This window comes from Leptinotarsa decemlineata, unplaced genomic scaffold (assembly GCF_025532065.1).
Source record: "Leptinotarsa decemlineata unplaced genomic scaffold, Ldec_3_MD MMD2_tig00000008_RagTag_RagTag, whole genome shotgun sequence".
Taxonomy (NCBI): domain Eukaryota; kingdom Metazoa; phylum Arthropoda; class Insecta; order Coleoptera; family Chrysomelidae; genus Leptinotarsa; species Leptinotarsa decemlineata.
Genome location: NW_027412537.1, coordinates 2,237,221 through 2,246,809, shown reverse-complemented (window position 1 = coordinate 2,246,809; position 9,589 = coordinate 2,237,221). Strand labels below are relative to the sequence as shown.

Sequence of the window (9,589 nt, the reverse complement as noted above, 5' to 3'; positions counted from 1 at the left end):
TAAGTATATACATATTCTTTTGATCTCTTATAAGTACCTGATCATAATAAAATTGTGATGTGATGCAGTTTGTTCAGTTTTCGTTGATTTTGAGGTAATGCTCTTCTGTGATGAATCTAATCCAACATGAGATAGAATCAACAACATTAGAACATTTAAGAGAGAATATCATGAGGCATTGCAGAGAAACCACTCCCGAGATTCTCAACCATGTGAGGCCGGCAATGGAAGCTTGTTTGTACCATTATATGGAAGTTATTAGAAACATTTTTGAACATTTACTATAGAAAATTTTTTTCTTCTCATTGTCCAGTCATCAGATTAATTTATTAATTAATTAAATAATCTCCTTTTCTGATTTATTGCTTCCATATTTGTCTCTAGAACGATTATTTCAAAATTTGGCCTCCGGTGTAATTGTGGACCTGTTTTTATTTTTCCTGCAAATCATTGTTTCAAAAGTTATTCAGAGTGTTTCGTTTTCAATTCAAATAATTTGTAGCTCCAGAACCATAAGGTTCAGGCTATATGTTTTATACTTTATTGAAATCTGCTCATCATGTAGCATCTGATAATGCGAAACAATATAGGGTGATCTATTTTTAAAAAAATGGTGACATGCTCTGGGCATTATCAAGACGAGTCACTGCTTCGCTTCGCTTCGCTTGATAATGGCATCTGAAATGATGGCGAAACGTCGACTATCGAATAGTACACAACGGATGAACACCCGAAAAACAACACATCATATTCTACCATACGTGAAAACCTACATTGTAATATATATATATATATATATATATATATATATATATATATATATATATATATATATGTTAACTCGAAGATTCTCACGGATAAAGTATGATGAGCTGTTTTCTCGGGTTTCGCTCCGTGTTCTGTGTATTTTCTCCCCATAAGGATTATTTTCACAACGTTTCGGCAAAGTCTCATTTGCCATCTTCTGGTGATGTCTAGTTGAAAAAACCAGACATCACCAGAAGATGGCAAATGAGACTTTGCCGAAACGTTGTGAAAATAATCCTTATGGGGAGAAAATACACAGAACACGGAGCGAAACCCGAGAAAACAGCTCATCATATATATATATATATATATATATATATATATATATATATATATATATATATTTACTGGCAGTAAACAAATCTAAGAAATGTTCAAGCCAGTCTCAAATTTACCTACATAGTAGGTTGAATGGACTGACAGAAAACAACTACTCCCCTGGCTAATACCGCGAAGGGCGTTGGATTATATCCGGCTGGCGTCAGTGAAGGAATCTTTACAGAAAATTTCCTGCATATGCAATTGGCAATACAACTGAAAGAGTCGACCATCAATTTTGGAACAGGCACACTTGCAGACCGGTTTCGGGCTCATTAGCCACTCATCAGTGCAAGATAGTGGCCATCATCAACCTAAAGTCAATGATATTCCATAATTGAAAATTGGAATTCTTTCAGAGTATTTCATTCCTCTTCCTAAGTTGGAGCGAACAACAAAATGTCATTCCATCTAGTGGACGAGGTGCTAGGCAACTGCATATCCGAAATTTGCCCGATTCCTTTGAATAAGGAAGAAAAACTTTCTTATTAGTCAGTGGGCTATACTTGAAGACTGGCAGTAAACAAATCTAAAGAAACCAACTTTCGAGTCAGTCTCGAATATACCTACACAGTAGGTTGAATGGACTGACGCCTATCAGAAAACAACTTCTCCCCTGGCTAATACCACGAAGGGCGTTGGATTATATCCGACAGGCGTCAGTCCTGATTACCGATAAAAAATTACTTGATACATCAGGTCCGTATTCAAATTTTCGAAGTTGTGGATGTCCAAGTCTTACCTCAGCCTGTATAAAGATTATATGATCATATTCTTTACTAACCAAAAATATTTTAACAGATTCACCAGGTTTCTTGGTATTATTCTGTAGCACCTAAAACCTAGAAAGTTCACCTCAATTCAACCTGCTTTCTGTCTTTTACCGTTTACGAGATCCCCTTCCAAATAGCAACATTATCAATAGGGTCCAGAACCGGTTCTCGGTCTTTTTTGCTTGGTTGGATTTTGCTACCTCAACGATACATCTGGAAAAAAGTTGAAAAATTCGGGAATTGGGTACGAAAAGAGACTTTTCATAATTTGAATTTAAAGTTTCAAAACAAATTTCGAATTCTAAAGTGGTAAGGCTAGCTGAACAGGGATTAACAAATAGGTAAAATACGTGTTTATAAACATGCCAAATCAAAGAAATTTAAAAAAATGTAATCATTCAATATCATTAAAACCAAGAAAATATCCAAATAGGTAAATTATTTTCTTCGAGTTACGTGGAAACAAGCATAGCGTTGTTTGAATTTTCTGAGTTTTAATGAGGGGTAGAGGATATATACTCGAATTCCGAAAGTAATATTTAATTTTACCTGTTGCATAAACGTGAAATTTAATATATTTCATGTCCGAATTTGTTTCTAAATTGGGTTCAGAAAAAATGTCTTCAAATTGTAATTTGTTTTATATAAAAAATATTCGTTCATGTGATGTCAACAGCATTAAAAACTTATTTTCTTGTTACTTCAAGTATTTCAGAAAAGAAACTCAAAAACTGAACAGAATGTAGTATTTCTGGTTCTCAGCTACACCTCACAATTCTATGTTATTTTTATACTGGTTCTCGGCCATCCAAAATTCTATGAATCAAGAATAACTATTGTAATTCTTCGTAATGAAAACAATTCGTGAAAAAAATTGTTATTACCATTACTTTTATAATAAATTTTGGTTGAACACAAAAATAATTTTCACTGAAGTATATCAAATATATTTTTGAGATCAATAAACGAATAATGAATTACACAACTTGAGTCAAATTTTAAAAAATGAATAAAATTCACCAGAGCCTATTGTCGGTCGGTAGCCAAGCGGTTCGGCGTGGGTGATTTGTTCACTCACTCGAATTGACTGCCGTGTTGGTCGGTGGTTCAAGCCCTAGCCTGAACGATCGATCTTCACTTGCTATCGTCCAACCCGTGTTAGGAATCACACGTTAAAAGGTAAGACCTTGTTAATCCTTGGCTCGCACAAGTTTCGACTTCTGAGGGTTGTCGTTCGTAGGGGTGCGACAGCTGGTTAACGGAAAAACAGATTTTAAACAGATTTTTTATTGTCAAATACCTAATGAAAGATTTAAGTCGAATCCTAATTTGGTAATCCAATTAATATTGATTTTTGTATATTTGCATTGTATGTCATACAATTCTATACAATTTGCTACCCAAACAGTTTTTTGCTACTCTGATTTCAATCGAGCGACTGAACAAATTCACATCAGCTGGTTGCAATACTTGATTCGTATTAGATTCGTAAATCATATAAGATTATTCGATAATTAATAATAATAATAATAATAGTATCGTCTTTATTATCTTCTAATACATTTAAAGCAAATTAATCATGTACAGTTCATTTATTTTATAAGAAGATAAAAGACGAAGTTCAATTTACATGATGACAATAGTCATCATTCAATTGCTCTTCCACTTAACCTCAAAAATGTCGGCTAGTACGCAAAGGAATAAACAAAAAAGATTTTTAAATATCTTAAAACATTATGACTATTTATAGATTTGTAATAGGTAGTTAACTAATGGTCGTTAATAGTTTGAAGATAATAAGAATCATTTGAAATTGATATTAAAATGATTGAAGTCATCTCGTTTCCTGGGCCCGGGAATGTCATTATAAATTGCACTGATCTGGTAACTGAAACTCCTTCTAAAGAACTCTGTGCGGAAGGATGGCGGAGTTAGTCGGCCTTTATACCTTACATTAATATTATGCACATCAGTTCTAAAAGTAATTTTCTGGTGTAAGTAAGACGGCACTTTACTATTAATTATTTTATGAAACAAAGTTGCAGCCTGTAGGTAACACTCTCCTGTCGTTCATATTCAACCAGTCGGTATCCTTCAGTTTATGTGATATTCTTTCTCTTCTTCTAATACCAAGAATTAACCGTAAGCAGGAATTCTGAACTTTTTGTATCTTTTCCTTGAATTGGTTGGTTAAACATGGACCATACAAAACATCAGCATAATTGAATATAGATAAAACTAATGATTCGCCTTCACCTTCATGGGTAGGAAATTTCGGTGTGCATATATAATTTTAAGCGAATAATATGCACCCCTAATAAACTAATTAACCTGACTTTCGAATTTCAAGTCCTTATCTAAAATGATGCCCAGGCTTTTGGCTTCTGCGACAACCCCAAGTACATGATCATTTACTACTACTTTGACAGATTTGCAAATATCATTTCTAGGGCATTTTGGATTTACTACAATTTATATTTGAACAGTGATCAAAAACATTTTTCACAAATAATTTTAAGTCACTATTGATTTGAGTACGCGCATTATCTATCATTTCAGGCGAGAAGCTATAATACAACTGGGTATCGTCTGCATACAAATGTATATTACAAAATTTTAAACATTTTGCAAGTTGAGATGTATAGATAGCAAACAAAAGTGGTCCCACAATAGAGCCCTGTGGACTCCACATATCAGCTTCAAATATTGTGAGCTGTTTCCTTCTATGGTAACCTTTTGTTGACGGCTGGTGAGATACGATCTGATTAGTGATATAGCATTTTTAGAGAGTCCTAATAGCCAAGAATCAATAACATAACTACTAAAATCAAGAAGTACCAATACTGTATTATTTTTTGCGCCACGTGCTCTTATAATATCGTCCACTATATGGATCAAAGCAGTTGTACAACTATGTCCTACTTGTTTCATCTTGATTTCTTTCAGGTTGGAGCCTAGCTTTCTTACCCTTCACACTATGTCCTTTACGAAATTATGACACCACTCACTTGTTGCCATTGTAAAGTGGGATTTATGCCAATCTACAAAGAGAATAACATATTTTAGGATACTTTTTCACACGCTTTATATTAGTTTCACCTGTATGTACCTATGTATATTTGTTTGTTTGTAACTCTCAAGCTCGAGATCTTTATTTGACAGAATTATCGACATTATTGCTTGATCTATTCGCGGGCAGATGGCGCTGTACGTAACCTCTTTGATATATCGACATTATTGCTTGATCTATTCGCGGGCAGATGGCGCTGTACGTAACATCCTTGATATAATTCGAACTCACTGTACATATATTTCTTCATTTGAAAAAGTATTTTTTTTATTAACACGCGCGCCTGCTGCCTTACTTGTAACCCTCTTTTGCGCGCCTGCTGCCTTGGGCTTGGTAGCTGATTTTCAGGCTCCCTCTCTCCGGATTCGGAAAATATCAATGGTCATTTATCTAAACAATATACGGCTGATTGATCCCAAAGTTTAGATGAAATAAAGTTTAAAAAGACTAAAAATCACGCTTTCATAGTATACGAAACTAAAAAATTAAAAGTAAATGTAGTTTAAAAAACTAAAAAACACGAACTAAACAGTTAAAAATATTTTTTTAAATAAGCTTGAAACAATAACGAACGAAAAATTCTAGTATTATTGTGAAAAAAGCGCTTTGTGCCACCTTTTTGTATATCAAGCGCCCGTCACTTTTTTCACAAAAATACTAGTATTTTTCGTTCGTTATTGTTTGGAGCTTATTTTTTTCAAAAATAACTTTTTAGTTCGATGTTCTTTAAAAGCGTGTTTTTCAGTTTTTTGAACTATATTATTATCGACCAGATATTGAAGACGTTTCTCAGGAACTCAAAAATCAAATCGGATGTCATCGATCCTTTATCTGATTTTCTCAAAATCCAGCCACTTGGCATCTTATCCATGGCAGATCGAGAATACCTAACATAAGGAAATAAAACTAGGAAAGAGGTAAATTTTTATTCTGCGTTGAACATAATTTGAATTGTTATTTTACCTTTCCGTTTTCTTCTAGGTTCCCTAGGCTTCTAAAACCTTTCGGGACCAAAACAGACAGAGAGCGAAACCTGACTCATCTCCATTAAATATCCTTCTAGGATATTCTAGTATATGAGATAATTCATTGTCTTTCAGAAATTGTTCAAATTCCTCAAACCACTTCCTTATAAACCGTTCTGTAACTGCTGCTAGAGATTTATTCATCTCTTCTGGATGCCTTTTCATGAAGTTCATGTACCACGTTTGTTTTGGTGCTCCACTTTTAAATTAATTCAGACCAGAATCTGCATTCATTTTAGAAATTGTATCCAATGGCATTTGTTCTCTTATCGGAAACCTACATTTAGCCAGGACAAATACCCATTTTTAATTTGTTCCTTTCAACGGTTAATAGAGGTAGTGGTCCTGGTCGTCTATATTTATCTTGGTACTCTTCTTGTCAGTCTATCGTGAACGGTTGCCGTTGGGACATTGAGTCTACTGCTTTAGCTTCTTTTATTTTATTTTCAACTCTAACTTCATGCAAGGCATTTCTTCAATCTTCTTCCAAATATTGATACTTTAATTTTATCGTTTTTGGTCTAGATGGAATCACCACGGCGTCTTCAGTTCTTGTTCTGTTTTTCTCAGCTCTAACCACTGAAAATTTAATGGAATCTCAATCAAAAAATATTTCAAATCTTACTCAATGACTATTATAATACGTCCATGTTCAAGGCTGACAAATGAAGTCACTATATATTTAATTTTTTGGCCGAATACCTAAAGCTAGTTCTTGGCCCCTGGGCCAAATTATTTAAGATCTAAATAAATCGGATGATGGAAATCAATTGCCGGCCAAATAAGTAGAAAGAGCTCATGCAAGTATACAAAAATTAAAATTTTTGACTATATTTGGTGAACCTACTCAAACAAGTTGATTGAATTTTGAATTGATTTTTTAACCAATTCTCAGCCCATTTGGCTGAGAACTAAAAAGTATTTTTTTTCATACCAGTCCGCGGCCACCGAAAATTTCATATCACAAACCACTGTTTGCTCAGTTATGAATAGACTCGAGATGCCGAAAACAAGTAAAACTGTTGTAATAGGCCAGGAAGAGTCATTTATCTCAATATTTGACTCTGAATGCCAAAAAGGTCGAGATTTTGTGCTGACCAGATAACCAGTTCACTCATCTTATATTGAGCAAATACGCAGTGTTGGGACACCCGGTAGATTATCGGAATTTGATAACAGGGTATCATAAATAAAGTCAGTTTTCTTTTTCATTATGTCTGATGTTGAGCGGGAGATCAAGTAGAAGGTAATCTGAGTGGGAAATTCTTTACATTTCTAAACACTCTTCGATTTTTCAAATTGGTTGCATTTCCAGTTAGAAGTCGCGTTGTTCACGTGCCGATTGGCAGTTAAAAAATACATAAACAGACAAAGTAAGTGGGCGCAAAGTGTGTCATGCGTACGAATGTCTTATCTTGAGGAACATGTGTGAAGGAAATGACTCATTCAATCTCAGATACACACCAGGACGCCTGCTGCCTGCAATCTTCGCTGGCGAAAGATAAAACACTTTTATTTATTCACTTGTTTCTCATTTCTCAGTGTACGTCTGGTTGTGCGACTTGACGGTTGTTTGTTTTTATCAAGATCCACCGTTGATTGTGACTTTCACCAGTGAACCTAGGTTTCTTTGTTTATTTGCAGGTGGATACCGGTTTGGGTCTCGTTTTCGACGAGTTGCAGGTAAGTTGAATTTTAGCGGTTTTGAGATTTATTGACGATTTTATAGGTCGAAGAAACATTGCTTCGTCTTCTTTCTCTAAAATAAAGAGGATGTTGCTTTTTATCCATATTCGCCGTAGAAACTGCATTTCCTGTGGTATCGTGAATATTTAATGAGGAGATTTGAATTGATTTGATCATGACCCAAAACTGACATTTGCGATGAAATAAAATATCAAGGGATTCTCGATATTTGAATCAAACGTAATTATAAATTGTTCAAAAGATGAGTACTTACTTATTATTTTTCAATTACCTATTAAAGGAACCAAATTTTTTTGCAATTCAACAATGAATGTTAGTTATTAAACTGAATTGATTTTATAGTTTTTTTTTGGATTATAACCCACAATCGGAAAAAATAAGACATAAATTAACATTAAATCTTCTGAAGTGTTTGAGGCAGGATTTTTTTTCATAGCGAGTACAGGTTTTGAAAACGGAAAAGGATTGTTTTCCGAAACGTTAACCATTATTTATGAATACGACAAGTTACTGACTAATTGGACTTTCCAGTAGTTTATATTAGACAGTAACTTTTCAGGGTGTACTTTTCAGTTTGCCCTTTTCCTACTATACTTCAGCTGATTGTGGAAGGTTATTTACCCAAAAAAACACTATAAAATATTGAGTCCCCCACAAAAAAGTGTCGTTTAAAAAATATATACTGAAATGAATTTAGAAAGAATTTTCTGAACTATAATTTTGAACAAATCGGTTTTTTGTCTTGATGGCAACATATTTTTTATGGAAATGCTCAAACACTGCAGGAAAATCCTGAGAGTACTGTGAAAGCAAAGCCTGTGCAAAAATGCCTATTTGGGTATGATGAATTCAAATCGCTGTAGATTAGCAAAATCATTTGGAAAATAATGCAAAAATTGTTTCTTGTTTTGTTTTTGGAAAGTTTATTCTACAAGGTCGCCGTCCTCGATGAAAAAGTTTCTAAAAAGTTAGGTACTGCTTTTTTACTTTATAACCTTCCACCTGGAAAACAAGCAAAGCTAAATCAACAGCGAATATACTAAACTGTAATAAAGGATAAACCGAATAGTTCACCCCGAAAAGTTACTACGTAATATAAATCACTGAAGATTTCAATTATTCAGTAACTTGTATAGGTCCTATGTTTGTTTCAGTTCTCGATTTTTTGTTGGGACTGGTGATAGGTGAATTATTAATCAGTCGAACACAGCGTTTACAAATAATAAAATTTATTAATAACACCAACAAAACGACAAAAAAAAAGTGTGACCTCGTGGCGAGGAGAATCAAAATTAGTATTAGTTTCCGGCCGAAATCTCGGAACAGAATGAATGAATGCCTCGGCTAAAAATTGTACTCGAAGTAACTTTCTCACTGACAATGGTCGAGTCTTAAATATCGTCAAGAAAGGTCAACCACTTGGACCCTTGTCTTAATCCATAAAAGTGTTAACAATGAGTACTTTCTCGAAACAATAAACTCTCGTTTATTGCCGACAATTTAAAAAAAAATAACATAAGAAACCCAAGCGCATGGATATTTTGGACGACTGCTCGATAATAGAGTTATGAGAAGTTAATTTCTTTATAAGAATTTATGATACAGAAATTAAAATCAATAACAAAATGAAATGTTTCAAAACTAAATAGTTGTAGAAAAAACCCTACAAGTTGATTAAGCACTTTCCTTCCTAAAACTAAGGTTAATTTTATTGTGGTATCTCTTATATTCAGATAAATCAAAACAGTGTTGATGTACCTAAGCTGGGATATGGTCCCTGATAGCGAATACGCAAAATAGTATGCGCAGGAAATTTGTGTCCAATCATTCAATGTCATGTATCTATTCATTCTAGGACACTTTATATATATATATATATATATATATAT

At 33.9% G+C, this 9,589-nt stretch overlaps 1 protein-coding gene across 1 annotated transcript in view; it reads left to right on the top strand.

The window, feature by feature from the left end:
- Window positions 1–7,428: 7,428 nt before the first annotated feature.
- The window catches only part of LOC111512661 (uncharacterized), a 106,356-nt gene continuing 104,195 nt past the window's right edge, over window positions 7,429–9,589 (top strand). The window contains exon 1 of the mRNA XM_023168809.2: window positions 7,429–7,676. The gene's annotated coding sequence lies outside the window, so the exon portion shown is untranslated. The remainder of the gene's footprint in view (window positions 7,677–9,589) is intronic.